The sequence below is a fragment of the Thunnus maccoyii genome, chromosome 1 (assembly GCF_910596095.1).
Source record: "Thunnus maccoyii chromosome 1, fThuMac1.1, whole genome shotgun sequence".
NCBI lineage: Eukaryota > Metazoa > Chordata > Actinopteri > Scombriformes > Scombridae > Thunnus > Thunnus maccoyii.
The window spans coordinates 4,393,403-4,409,055 of record NC_056533.1 but is presented as its reverse complement, the minus strand read 5'-3'; the positions used below and the strand labels follow the sequence as shown (position 1 = coordinate 4,409,055).

Here is a 15,653-nt window from a genome sequence, read left to right as displayed (position 1 = left end):
TCGGTGACACAACAATGGCTCCTGTGGAACTGCTAATGTTTGCTAGCAGTTAGTTTGCTGCTTTCAACTTAGGCCAGTTTAGTGTGGACATAGTGTGTAATGCAGATTACTTCCTCACATGAGTGGAAAATGTAATTTTAGTGCTGATTTAAATTTTGAAAGATTGGATGTCTTTCCTCTGTAGCATGGCTACATCAGATTTAATGCTGCATTCACTGATTTTTTGGCCACTTTGAGTCAAAAGGAACAAGCTTAAAACACAGCACTGACATATTATAAACCTACAAAGTTGAGCTGCCAAGTCTCATGCTTTGACCGTGAGACTCATGCAGTTAACACAGATCTGGTGATCTCACGTCACACATGCCTTTTTTCATGCTAAATTTTTGTCTTCCCTTCCTCTAATGTAACATTTGTGATTTTTAAACAAAGGCACAGCAGATTATTTTTTCAAGTTCAGATGGGCTGAGGTGCAGAGCGTAACAAGGTTAAGGCAGCACTTTTCACAGATTGTCCATGAACACACCGATCAACATCTGTTTGAACTGAAAGTGTGCAACAACAAATCATTGTGATCTGTGTTCCAGTGTAGATGATAATTTATTCAGATATTATGTCTATTTGGACTAAAGAGAGACTAAAGTGGGGAACATAGATCTTGGTTATCCTATGTTTTGAGGAAAAATATGTGTAATATCTGGAGTGTTGTGGGTCAATTTACCACAAATAATGCTAATTTTATTATGCGATGTTCACCAGCTAGTTGCTAACTGTGTCTGTCTGCTGTTTGGTGGTGGGCTGGTAGTGTACAGCTGGTTTATTAGAGCTTTTTTGCTGGAAACAAGATGGATGAGAGTGGTGAGTGTGAACTAAAACAAAGAGCTGAAAGATCCCAAAACACTCTATAGGATTGATGGGAAATGAAAAGTCAGGAGATAATTCCCTGTGGGTTTGTCGCTATGAGTGACACATGTAGTCATTTGACCCATTGAAAATACATAAAGTAGGTTTGGGACTACTAAATCAGGGAGTGTAGTCCATTTCAAATATAGTTGCTTAAACCAGCTATCCACCACACCATTGCAGTTTCATCCTGTTTTAAACCTCTGAAGACCTGCTACAGATCAATATAGAAACAAACAATGGCTGCTCTATGGAGAAGATTACAGACCCAAGTAGAACCATTAATGGTTCTCAAGAAGTAAATCACCAGTTTTGCTATGAAGAATCTCTGGCAAACATCTTTTCATTATACATGAAAGACAGATGCTGTGGGAAAAAAATAGAAGGGGATGGCTATTTTCACTCAAACCAGAAGCTTTAAGGCAGTAAGGAAACACGTCTTCCCCCGGCCCGCCCTTAATTCAATTTGGGACTGAAAATCAAGCACCTACCATATCGCTTTTTGGGTAGCTTGAGCTTCAGGAAACAGTGGAGGGGGGGGGGAATAAAATTGCCGTGCAGGAGGGATCAGATTGGCATCAGGGCTCTTCCTGCCTGGTGTAGTCAGGGGGTATTAGACATCAAAGAGGCCTCGGTGCAGAGGGCTGCTGGGTGACCTGGAGGGTCAGCGTGTGTGGTCAGGCTTTGTCCAAACTTCTCAGAGTCTGTCAGTCTTAATTGAGTCACCAGAGGAGACTTTAAAAGTATACATTTTTAAGAATCATGTGTTTAAGGTTAGAAAGTGTAAGTATTTTAAAGCTCCTTCCATCAAAAAGACCTACATTTTACCATATAGATGGTGTTATGGATGTTATGATGTCATTCAGTCTTCGACAAATTTTCAGCAGCTTTTGTTTTAAGTTCCACTGCAACAAACTTCAGCAGTGGTATCAGAGTCATGTGTTTTTTTGTGAATGAGTGAAAAAAAAAAAGGTCGCCACAGGAAACGCGCTGGTTGGTAGAGGGGAGAAGGTGCCTTTCAGTTGGCTGAAGGGACTCTGGCTGTGAGCGTTTTGATTTGTCATGTCAACAGGAGGGTTGGACAGACTTCTCCAGAGCTGTTGCCATGTGAGAGTGGGATGATCTGTTTTGAATGGAAGCAGAACTCAAGTATTCTCTACTTGCTTTTCTCTTTGTCTTCTGCTTTGTTTTCCTTCTTTTGTCTCCCGGTTTGAAGGTTTCCTTTACTCAGCTCTTCTCAGCGCCTGCAGTGGGATTTGCTATTTAATTCCAAATGACAGGATTCACAATAAAACTAATTCATCTCCTCTCTAAACACTACACATTACCAGGCATGGAGATCATTTCTGCGAAATTCCGAATATGACAATTTTAATTCAGAGTGTCATTCATACTGTAAAGCCAAACCACATTGGACACAAAATAATAACAATATCAGTATTAATAGAGGTGGGGCACAACATGGTGTCCCACCCGTTCTCTCCTCATCTAACCCTTCCATTTTGACTCCTCCACCCCTGATAACATTGTTATCTATGAGGCAGAGGGAGGTGGTGGTCAAACGGATACTCCTCCACTCCAACTTCAGACGCCCTGACATGAGACCAGAGAGGTCTTGATGTTCTGTAAGAGGTGGCCAGGCTGATGCTGTAGCTAAAGTTACCAGGCTTCAAAGAGCACAACTACACATAGAGAATGTGGAGGAGGAAAGATCACTAAGATCTGTGGGTGGAGGTTAAAGCTGTACTTTACAGCTGAACTCATATCACATCAAATCAAAATAGAACATTTAATATAATGAACAATACAGAGTGTTGTTCATTATATTCACTTAGGAGGCATTTAAAGCAGAATAAGCAGCATTACCTACTCTGATAGTGAAATAATCTACCCAAACATTGTTGTATACACTATCATATGTATTAAGCTCCCTTTTCCTACTTTAGATATTTTGTCAGTATTTATACATTTGATTACTATTTCATCATGTCTTATATATATAATATTGAACATCTTTGGTCTCCATACAAGCATACATGAAGACAGGAAATTAAAACTCATTTAAATGGATCTTCTCTTTGAGGAAAATCCATCTATTTCTATTTATTTATGTGCAAGATCCACTCATACAAACAGATTTGTGGCACGTATGAGTGATTTAGGAGAATTTTGATAATTTTCATGTACATAGAATTTTCTCTTTGGTATGACGGACATTTGCAAGTGGTCCAAACCTGTCATATGAACCATGTTCGGATCACCATCATGGTTTGCCAATTTACTGAGGCATATTTCGCTACAGCAATATTCCAGTACCTTTAAAATGGCTGGATTGACAGCAGCCTCAAAGCTAGGTTGCAGCCAAACTCATTCATTTTTGTCTCTTATGCCTATTCAGGGTGATGGGGTGGGGTGAGGGGATTGGGGGATGTGGATGGAGCCTATACCAGCATGCATCCGGTGGAAGGCAAGAAACCCCCTCTGGTCAGGTTAGGACTATTTCAAAAGACTAAAGGCCTCACTTTGCTTCAGACAAAGGGCTTTTTGGATTGTCTAACACTGTCTGATTCCCACTTTTGGATGGCAGAAATGGGGGTGGCCTACGTCCAACAATTTTTTGTAACATTTCAAAACAGACAATCTGACAGTTTCACTCCGCTCATTACTTTGGTTGTCCTTAAAAGTTATAAACACCTTCTGCCTCAAGATATGGCAGAATAACTCATGATATGGCCCAGTCATTTGAAGCATACTGAAACAGAGTTACAGACAAACCTGTTAATGTTCACATTTATACTTAAGTGTACTTTGGAGAGTTCAGGGTTTTTGGACTGTTTGAATAAGTTGGAGCACCCAGAGACATGGGGTAACATAAAAAATGACCAGAAAGTACCAGAGTTGAAATTCAAACCCAAAGCCTTCCTGCTGTGATGTTAGCTAAGATAAATCTATCCCCAAAAAGTTCACTTTAAATAATAACCCGAACATCTATTGGAGGAGATCCAACATGGCAAGTCTCAGTGGTGCATTTTCAAAACACATTTAGAGAAACTGCACTAACTACCTTTCCGTGTGCTCTCCAGCATGACTTTACAGAGACAGCTGATTCCCACAGGCCTCAGTGAAGTCCACGGGTTAGCGGGGGATCCCCTGTCCATGAAGACATGTGTGGTCCCTCCGTCATCCCTCCCTCCCCCTCCGTGGCACTGTTTCACTGGCTGAGGCTCCCCTCCAACAATCAGGGCCTTCATGGGGGCCATAATGACAAAATGAAAGCCAGTTGTGCGTCTGTGGAGGTTTTAATGACTTTCAGAGCTGCTGTGGAAATGCTGGGCTCAGTCCAAACACACGCTGCCTGCTGCAGAAAGACAAAGAAACTCAGGGGAGCTTTGCAGGATTGATGCTGAGGTTCTTGCTGCTTTAGATCTGGTGTAGTTTTTTGTAATGTTGTTATTGGTGATTACAGTAATGATGATGAGCATTATAATGAAGATAATTAAGAGTGTAGTGTTTGAATTTGGATTGGATTAGATGTGTCAATCAAAAATGATGCACAGCCAATATTATAAATAAAGAATTCTTTATGGTTTCAATTCAATGTTTTCTCTCCAAACATCAAGTGAATCCAGTGGACATTCCCCTGACTGACAGCAGCCTGTTTAATGCCTCTCCCACCTGAAGCCTACGAATAGTGCTGCTGTTAAATGTTGGTTTTGTGTTGACCTACATAAATGACAGGATCTTCCTGTTTCACTTCCTGCCACTGGAGTGGAAGATGAAGCTGCTGTCTCAAAGAGGTGTTTACCTGGTCTACACCCTACTGCGGTTCACTGGAGGTGTTGACCTGAGCTTTACAGCACAGACACTACTGGGACACAGAGACAGAAAGACAACTATTATAACTTTTTTTAAAAAACATTCCCCATCTTAACATTTAGAAGGTTAAGCAGGTTAGATCATATGATATGTCATCAAATCACATCTAAACTGTTGTACCTGGTTACACAAATGAAAAGTGACAAAAGCAGTTGTGTGTAGTACAGGGCTACTGATAATACAAGTCTTAGAAGTCCACTTTCGACAGCATCAAAGGTCCAGTAAGGGTGCATTACATGATGGTATTTCAGCACAAAAACTCCAGAACTCTATACATGAACAGCATTTCTGTATTAATGGGAGAAGTGACATCTTCATTGTGTAACCAAGTCCTTAAACTTGAGCACTTGAGCATGAAAAGGTGTGACTGTCAGGTGGAGACACTGGTGTAAGTATTCATTAATTAGTCTGCTGTGGTCAGAGTTCTTCACTGCATTCATTGTTGAAAATGTTTGATTTTTTTTTTTTTTTTTTGAATTATTCTGCTGGAGTCTTGATATGATGACCTCAACTGGTTCAGTTTTGTGGAGCTTACTTTTGTGCTTTGGTTTAAAAACAGGCATGTTTGGTGTTGTCGTGGTGTTTTGCGTCCCCACTTTTGCAAATCAAGCACAATGGTCTCGTACTTCCCTCAGACAAAATGAACATGTATTTCTCAGTCCAGTCATCTTTAAATGCATGTTTTAAACTGTCAACCTTTCTATTTTATGTCGGCTAGTTTTGAACAATCTATTTTACTTTATCGACTGGAGCTCCAACATTCCAGCAACCTCGCTAACTGTAGTGACTAGTGGGCGGCTGAATGATGACAGCTGAGGTTATGTGATAGCGATGTGTCACTCAAAAGCGGCCTGGCTCAGGTTGTGGTTAAATTTTGCTTCTGGTTCAGATTAAATTGTTATTGGGTCTGAATCCGGACTGGAGCCTGCCTGAGTATGTATGGTGTAGTATATTAAAAAAGAAATTTTTAACAGAGACACCTCCACACACCTGGCCAATTGCTGTGTAAAGTTGGCGTGATTGTCAGATTGTCCATTTTGGAAAGTTGCAAAAATTGTTGGTCACTGTCCCACCGACTCTCCAGTTGGAAAGGTGGTTTCAGACACCAAAAGCATAATGAGGCTTTGACAATTTGGTTATAGCATGAAAGGTCCTGATGACTATCTACCTGAGTAACGCACCAATCAATCACTAATCCACAAATAATGTCACTGTCTCCAACAGTCCTGATGACTTTTTACTGCATAAACTGGGAAGTATGGAAACGCAATATTGTCCTTTTGCCTGGGAAAAGCATCCACATAAGATATGTAATCAGGCTATAGGCTGGATCACTATCGTGTTGGTCAGTTATGGACATTACAGTTTTACAGTGTTGTGGCTGGTTGTAGTAGTGGTAAGAGAGAGGAGGATGAGAGTTGTGTGTCTGTGTCTCCAGTATGCCAGACAGACTAAATGCTGCTGAAACTCGACTCCTAAATTCCAGCAGGCTTACTTATCATTCAGTGGTGGAGAGACGGAGCAGCAGAGTGAGAGAGAGAGACTGGGGTCAGAGTGTGGGGTTGGATGGCTTGACCAATCAGATCAAATATCAAACAGGGCAAATCCAGCTCTCCTCACTAAGCTGTCTGCAATGAACAGGCTGGAGTGAGGTGGGTTTACAGAGGAGCTGGGGGAGTTCAGGGCTGGAGGTCAGGTAGGTATGGCTACTGAGTCTACGTAGCTGGACAAACACATACACTAATGTGTGGGTCACTAATGTGTCCACAGGCAGCTTTCTGCAGTAGCTGGGTTTCTATGACTGCATGCATTTTTATAACTGAAACTAAAATAAAGAAGTCTAAAGTCAGTTCCCACAGTTGTAACAATAGTTTCTTTGTAAATTTCAAACACCTGCACACAGAGGAAAAATGTTTTCACCAAAGAGCCTTCCATCTCTGTTCTGTCAGTCATTTCATGGATTTAACACAGTCCAGAGGCTTTAATAATTACATCCATATTGGACAATCTGACAGTTTGTATCCGATGTGTGTTATATGTAGTGAGGTGTAAAGTAAGGGTTTGGAGATCAGGGTGGTGGATGGGCTTGTGAGTGCGTTTTACTGTCATGCAAAGATAACAGTGTTGGAGATTTTTTTTAACCCTAACAACATGCCGACCACAGTATTTTCCTAACCCTATTCATAGATGCCAGATATTGTAAAAACTGAACTGAATGCCATCTAGTTGTTTTGCAGAATTGTCAAATATCAGCTTTCTTGTCTGACGATTGATTTTACAGTTCATGTAAACTAAACCTGTGACTTCCAGCCATGCCCTGATTTTTCCTACTAACTGGATTTCTTGTCTACATGTTTACAAACTGAGCTGAATTACGCGAACCAAAGCTAATAATGCTGTGTCTAGTATTTTAGGATAATACTGTATGCTTGTAGCTAATATTCTTAATGTAGGGTGACTAGATGTCCTGAAAAATTCGGGACACTCCCAAATTACAAGTAGTTGTCCCGAATCCCGAATCCTGTCCTGTTTGTCCCATAATGAAAACTGCAAAAGCCTCAAATTGTGTATCTTAAATTAGCAGAGATGCACACACACACAGTTCTCCACAATCACAAACCAACCTTCATGAATTTTGCTTCTTTTACTTCTCTAGTATTTCGCATCTATAACATAATCTACTGAAATGTCAAAATATAGCTATTAATGTGACTCAGGCAGGTCTGAAACGTGTTAGATTTAAGTCTGAATCTTACAATAATGTTGTTCATGTGTCACTGAATGTATCAAGGTTTTTGCAGAAACATCAGTACTGATGTTCTGTTTGTTGCCCACAGCTGGCTGTGTGTCACAGCTGGCTGCAGCATCACACAACAGCTGAAACGACAAGTGTGTCTCCAAACTGAGAAATAGGCTGTGCACATTTACACAGCAGCAGTAACTTCATTAACACTGGATGGGTCAGGATCTGACAGTAATTAATGTTCTGTGTTCTGCTACACATCTACACAGGTCAGCTGTTACACACAGACTCCAGCTTTATATGGTGGAATTCTTTGTAATAAGGCAACGCTACTGGCTGAATCCTGAGCTCCATCAGAGCTGACAAGACATTTTAAGTTTCCCCATACCCATTTGAACCCCCACCCACCAATGTCTGACTGAAGATTTCGCCATTGATATCATTCAATAGCAATTCAATATCTTTCAAACCTCACGAGCTTCAAGATTTAAAGACAGAGAGAGAGAATGAACCAATCAGCTCCACGGGACTTGCTTCATCCTTTCTGTCCAAGAACGTCACAATATCCGGTTGAAAGGTCAGCCAATGCTGGTTGCCAACTGCCGTTAAAACCAAAAAGATGGCGGGTTGCCTTTTCCACGTATTTTTATATGTGACATCTGAATGGCCCCCAATGCTCTCATAGGAGGACAAATTCCTCTGTGTGTGTGTGTGTGTGTGTGTGTGTGTGTGTGGGTGTGTGGGAGACAGACAGGCAAGCATCAGAGTTACACCATTGTCTCAGTTGTCTTGTCCTCTGTGATGTCTGAGTGAGAGAGACTCAGACCGGATATCTCTCATGATTTAGGATTGAGCAACTCCAGCACCTCATTCTATATCCAGACATATATCTAAAATCTCCCCTCACACTGACACCTAGACCCAACCCTTCTCTACAAGCCTATCATTAACACACACACACACACACACACAAACACACACACACACACACACACTTACAGTCTTTTTAGCATCAAATTCCCTCTTTGTGTTTCCTCAGACAGTGTTTCCCTGTTGAGCTGTGGTGGAAGTATAGTAACAAAAAGAGGGACTTTGGCACTAAAAAGACTGTAATGTTTAAAGATATCTACTTGATTTGACTCATTTTGATGCTGAAGCTTCATATTAGCTTCAGATAAACTTATAAATACATTTTTACACTGAAGGAGGACTGTGGATTTTGTCCCCTATCACTTCCATTGTAAGGTCATTATGAAGGGATCTTCTAATGGTCAGTATGAACAGGAGGAATGATTACAGCAAGAAAAACATGTTTTAATGTTCATTTGGGCTCCTGACTGTTGTTTTAAGACAGACATGAAAAAACTGTGATGTATATGAGGCTGTAGAATTCTGTGACCTGTTCTTTGTGCAATGAACGTTGGTAGATAGTAGTGATGTCTTTCAAAGTGGTTTTTCATAATGGTGGACTATTTTCTAAAAACTCCAGCTTGTCGGGACAAAGAGTCTACACTTCAACGGGAAAAGGAATGACATGTTAGTGGCTCAGGTGGAGAAAGGATTTTTAGACAAACAGCTGGTTACATTGCTCACTGGCAGGTGATATTAGGATGGGTTTAGCAGCCTGGACTTTAAGATTGATGTGCTAGTGCATTCTGACAATTCACACAAATTCGTCCTCAGTTAAAACACTGGCTGCAGGGTCTGCTTCTACTGGCATGAACAGGAAGATCTGTCTCAGCTGAAAACCTGAAACATAGTAAGCATTGCTACTAACTTTAGCAAATATAGTGAAGGAAGTAATGCAAGCTAACACTAGTCGCCCACTTGCCCAGTTTGTTACACATTCTAGAATATGAGTTATATTCTTGCAGTTTTCTCCTCATCTGTCCTGGTTTCTTGGACAATCAGGCTCAGAATTATGAGGACGTGGTCTGTCAAATGTGTAGAATAATTATTTTCAATTTAATCTTTTTACACATTTTTTTTTAAACTGCTTTACAAAGATAGGTCTAAGTGGCATGGTAAGTAGTCGTATCGATTTGTTTAAGAGAGAACCTAGTCTTGGCATCATTTAAGAGGTTGATGGCACAAAACACATAATACCAGTATGAATCAAAAGTAAGTTGCAATTAAACTTCCATTTCTTCATGGTGTAAAAGGTTTAACTCATTACACTATCAGCATATGCTCTGCACCAACTACACTTGCCAACTGAGCACAGCAGAGAATGATTATTTAGAGCCAGGTCATACTACACTTAACACATGTACTGTATGTCTGGAACTTTTTTTCAATAGCTACAATAGAAAAAAGCTGTAATTTTATTTGAAGTAAGCATGGTGTTTGAAGTGGGTATTTTCTTCACACTGTCATATTTATTTCCTGAATATTCTCCTCAGCTTTGAACAGTGCAGCATAACAGACAATAACCTCCTTGTGATCAATAAACTTGTTAGGATGTGGCTATTTTTTAAGCAATGGAATGAAAGCAACGTATGTAGCATGATGTCATGTGTTTGGAGGATAAAAGGTTAGGGTAAGGGGGGTGGAAAATTGTATTTGCTCATTTGCTTTAGTTAGATACAGCCGTTCCTACAGCAATTAGAGACCATGAAAAGTATTTAGTATGGGCTTGTGGACAATACAACACTATACTATCACAGAAATAAGCCTTGACGTGGGACTATGTACCTTTAGAAAGAAGCAATAACAGTCTTGCTCCTACAAATGAAAAGTTGAATTAAGCAAACAAACCCTTGCTCAATTTGGTACACTCTGTGGTTGTGCAGCTACAGCCTTACTTGGTCTGGTATGACAAGTGCTGGCTTATGCTAGCTAATGTTAGCCAACTTTAGATAAATATTGCTGTGGAAGTGATTATTGAAATAGTGTGCTTTTACTTTAGTTCATTTTACTGACAGCCACCTTTCAAGTCTAGAGGAAGTGAATGTTTCAAACTGAAAAGATAGATTTTGGGTGGAGAATAAAGCGTCTGTATTTTCTAAGAACAATAAAATATTAAAGGCATTCCTCCGCTGACAGTGACCTATGCTGCCCAAGCTTTAAAGACTTTTAGCAGTGCCTTATCATGGTGTTAAAAGTGTCTTTGTTTAGAGAAAAAGCCTTGCAAATCCAGCCTGCGTTTGTCATCCAAAATGGTCCTGAACCTGTTTTGACTGACACCATGTTTGCCCCAGCAGCTTTTAAATGTAACCTTTCCCACATGCCGGAGTTAAAGTTTAGTAGGCTGAGCCTTCTAATGTGCCTGTACAGGCAGGAATGAACTAGCTAACAAGTTGCCTGTCTTTGAGGTAAAGGGGTCAGAGAAAATTTGCTCATTTGCTTTAGTTAGATTACAATTACAATTACAATTTTTTATTTAGCAGATGCTTTTATCCAAAGCGACGTACATCTGAGAGCTTATACAACACAAGTGCCATAAAGCTAAGTTTTTGTCCAGTAGGATGTAAATGCCACCCGGCAGTGCACAGAGGCAATGCATAGAGTTTGATTAATAGATTGCATAGAAGCAGATTTTTTTTTTCTCTACCTCCAGTTCATCAAGTGCAGAGGTGTTCTCTCTTAGGCTAACCCATTGTTGCTAACTTCGGAGCTAACCACCTTCACTTTTCCAGCAGTTGGGGAAACGACAGACATGACTTTTCTTGGTCTTGAGAAGCTGCAGCATTTATTAACTGACACACTGTAGTCTGTACTGTACATTTAGTGTGAGATCGACAACTTACTACTAACCTTTTCCTCTGCTCCACTCACATTCACGTCACTTTTCTGCAGCTTGCTCTCTCACTCAACCACTCACTCACCTACCCAGTTAGGTACAGCTGTTCCTACAGCAATTACAGACCATGAAAACTATTTAGTATGGGCTTGTGGACAACACAACACCAGTGTTTTCCCTATAATTGCACAGGCCTGGTGGGCCGCCAGGCCAACCAGAACCCTCGCCAGGCCTACCAGAACCCTCGCCAGGCCAAATATTTTTTTAATGCCAAAAATAACACCAAATATCCATTCATTCAGAAATCAATAGACATGGAGACATGGAAAAACCATAAATTGGCCTTTAATTGGTCTGGTATGACCAGTACTAGCGGATGCAAGCTAATGTTAGCAAACTTTAGATAGCAACAGTGTGCTTTTACTTTACTGACAGCCACTTTTCAAGTCTATAGGAAGTGAGTGCTTCATAATCAAAAGATAGATTTTGGGTGGAGAATAAAGTGTCTGTATTTCCTAAAAACAATAAAACTGTATTAAAGGCATTCCTCGGCTGACAGTGACCTATGCTGCCCAAGCTTTAAAGACTTTTAGCAGTGCCTTATCATGGTGTTAAAGTGTCTTTGTTTAGAGAAACAGCCTTGCTAATCCAGCCTGCGTTTGTCATCAGAAATGGTCCTGAACCGTTTGCCCCAGCAGCTTTTAAATGTAACCTTTCCCAAATGCCGGAGTTAGAGTTTAGTAGGCCAAGCCTTCTAATGTGCCTGTATGGGCAGGAATGAACTAGCTAACAAGTTGCCTGTCTTTCGCTCTATGGGAAGTGATAGCACATTCCTTTTAGTTTTCCCACACAGACGGAACAAGCGTAGCACAAGAGAAATGAATGCTATCTTATCAGACTGTGCACACGAGGAGATGCATATGTTACACCATGTATGTCTGCATTGTCTCCTTTGTTTTTATCTGCTTGCAGTGTGGGTCAGCAGGTTAATGCGGTGCTGTTGCTGAAAAGTTTGGAATTTGGCGTTTAACTCGATTTTGTCATATCCTGGAAGCTGTTACAGAAGGGACCACATTCTTTTGACATAACAGCCTTATGTCAATCTCTTTGACATATGCAGTAGGAGTAGCAGTCACTGTTCTGGTTAGTGCAGCTTTGTACTAAAGGATGCATGAAATTTGTAATGATTAGATATATATTTATCTGAAACATAAACTACCTCTGTCTGTTCAGTTAAACTGTTCTCTGCTTGAATGAATGAAAGGCAAGAAAACAAATAACATACTGTCCTGCTACAGACGCAGTTACATAGCACTGATTTTAGTGAGTTTTTAGTGAGTTCTTGCACCATTTATATTGTCTGATGTTACTTCCTAGGCTACAAAACAAATCAAAGCTTTGCTCTGTGGTTCCTCCCTTTTAGATTAGATAAGTAACTTTCTCCAGTAAACTAATTTCTTACAACTCATGTTAACGAGATATCTGGTGTCTGTAAGCGAAGGAAAAGATTAAGAAACTTGATTTGCCAGCTAGATTTCTACAGGAGAATGCAGCTTTCTCTGCCATGTATACGGGTAACTAATCAGCTTTTTACAAGTTTGCATGGAGACTTTAGCAGAGCAGCTGAATGAAAGTAGAGATCATTAAGACTGATTTATAGTAACCAGGTTACCAGTGCATGTCAGCACATTCTCTGATAACAAGTTGTCTCTGACTACTCTGGTTTATTAACTGCATGTACAGTACATGTATTTACTGAACTGAACTGTACTGCAGCACAGAGAAGAAGAAGAAGAAGAAGAAGAAGAAGAAGAAGAAGAAGAAGAAGAAGAAGAAGAAGAAGAAGAAGTTTGAGTTCACATTTAAGCACAATTCAGTTACTGTGAATTCAGCTGTTCATTTCAGTTCAGCTGCCTGGTGGGAAACCTCCCTGGTATGGTTACCCTCCCTGTAGCTGGAGGCTCTTGGCCAGCTGCTGTTGTTGCTTCCTGGTTGTGTAATGAGTAACAGACAGTGGGCTTTCCCTAGCACAACTGTACCATGCAGCAGAGGACAAGCAAGGGTCAGCATGCAAATATTATGCAAATCATGCAAAAATTATGGAAATTTGATCAACAAAGAAGGGCTCGGGGGCTAACATTATGCAACCTGTTTCATTTATGTCTGCTGGCTCAGCACCGAGCAAACTATCAACTCTATGGGTCTGCACTTGAGACAAAGTTTGCAGTGTTTGAACAACAATAACTTTTGAAGATAATGAATTAATGAAATGTATGTGGACAGAAAGTGCTGCCAGATGTATCTGCTTCCTGATCTGATTTCTGGATCATAACACAATAAGATAACACTGTTTGCAAGGTTCAAACATCATTCATCTAAAATTTTAAGAAAGCTGCATTATAAAGACATGTGTGGCAGAAGCAGTGGAGGGTTCTGGGTTAGTACAGCCTTCACTGTTCTGTGACAGATCTGCAGGGTGCAGTGAGTTATGTGCACATGAAAATAGCTGGTTGATGCCTGTGTTCTTTACCTATGAACCCAGAAATAATATAATAATGGAGATCTCAACACTTCATGACCAGGCACACACACACACACACACACACACACACACACACATACACACGCACACAGAGGACCAGTTACATAATGGGTTTTTGATAGTGGTTTTATAAAGATATGTATGAATTTTTAATGCATTCAAATCATTTTTAGCCCCATTTGTGATCTTACCTTACATCTTAGTTACATAATGCTACCTACAACAACTTAAGGTAAAATCTAAATGTTGTTTTTAGCCACACTAGCGGCATGGTTCCAGGTACGGCAATATCAGTATGTTGGTAGGTCCACTTTGGTTCAGACTGAAATATCTCTACATATATCTCTATATCTCCACTATTGAATGGATTGTCAAGAAATTTTGTACAGACTGGAATGGTCCCCAGAGGATGAATCTTATTGACTTTGGTGATCCTCTGACTTTACCTCAAGTGGCACCATGAAGTTGACATTTGTGAATCATAGTAGATGGTAGACCTTCTGGTGAAATTCGGTGCTCACATTCATAGTCCCCGGACGAATGAATGGTGATAACTTTGATCCGACTTTTCATCTATCATTTCATCCATCATCTGGTCAAAATTTCATGTTGTCCAATGCTTGGATTTATGACCACATACCTGTAAAACTAATGGCATTCTCATCAGCCTCAGCTGCACTTTGTGTTTAGTGCTAATTAGCATATTCCATGCTAAAACACAGAAACCAACACAGTTAACATAGTACATATTATTCCTTCTAAACATCAACTTGCTAGCATCATATCTAGCAACATTATTGTAAACATGTTAGCATTTAGCTCAAGTACAGCCTCACAGGGCTGCTGGCTGTAGACCCTTAGTCTTGTTTACCTGTTGCAGGCTACAGCAGTGGGTTATATCTTCACAGATGTCTACAGTCTGATATGATAAAATGACCAAAGAACTTGTTTTACAAAAATGAAACAAGTTATAGAAAAATGTAATTTTCCTTTAAACATAGCAGCAGATGTGGAAGGAGGAAAATGTGATTCACTGGCTGGTGCTATGTGTGACAGTATTTACATCCTGTGATCTACAGTAGATGGTGTTTCAGTGGATGGTGTTAATTATATTTGTTGTCAGTTCATTTTTATTCACTCATTCTATTTATATATTTATATAATACATGGTGATAGAATCACAATAACAACAACATATCATCATTTAAAAAAATCAACACTTTTTACTCAGATGTGGCCATTGTGTATTTTTTTCACTGTTCCTCGGAACAAACCCACCACAAACTACTCCATGTGTATGTTCAGACATTTTCTCAGTCATCAAGGCATGCCCCCACACACATACACACACGCACACACGTACACACACACACACACACACACACACACACACACACACACACACACACACACACTCCACCCTTCCTAGCCCACTGCAACAGAAAGAAGGCATGCTGCTGCTTTGTAATTTGCCACTTTTGGTTTTTCCCCTCCTCCCAGTAAGTGCCTGAGGTGATGCATGAGTAAATATTTGGAGAGATCATGATGAGTAGGAACTGGCAGAGTTATGCCTCTCTGACCGTGGTGCGCCGACAACAGCCAAACACTGTTGTTTACAAGTGCCACTGATATCGTTACGTCACTGTAAAGATCAAAACACAGCCATAGCAGGCTGTAGGGAGCTACAATAATGTCAAAGTGGTGTTTGTGGACCCTAATGCCTGATACAACTACACAATTACCACACCTACCATATATTCAACAAAATAATGAATAATAAACTGGTATTGCTGTGCAATTCATTAGAGACTATTACAGTAACAGTGCATACACACGAGCATAGAGAC

The 15,653-nt window shown here is 40.3% G+C and overlaps 1 non-coding gene across 1 annotated transcript; it reads right to left on the bottom strand.

The window, feature by feature from the left end:
• Positions 1-454: 454 nt before the first annotated feature.
• On the bottom strand, positions 455-555 carry LOC121904476. The gene has a single exon (XR_006098241.1). It is a non-coding gene; the product is annotated as a small nucleolar RNA U13 (small nucleolar RNA).
• Positions 556-15,653: the final 15,098 nt, after the last annotated feature.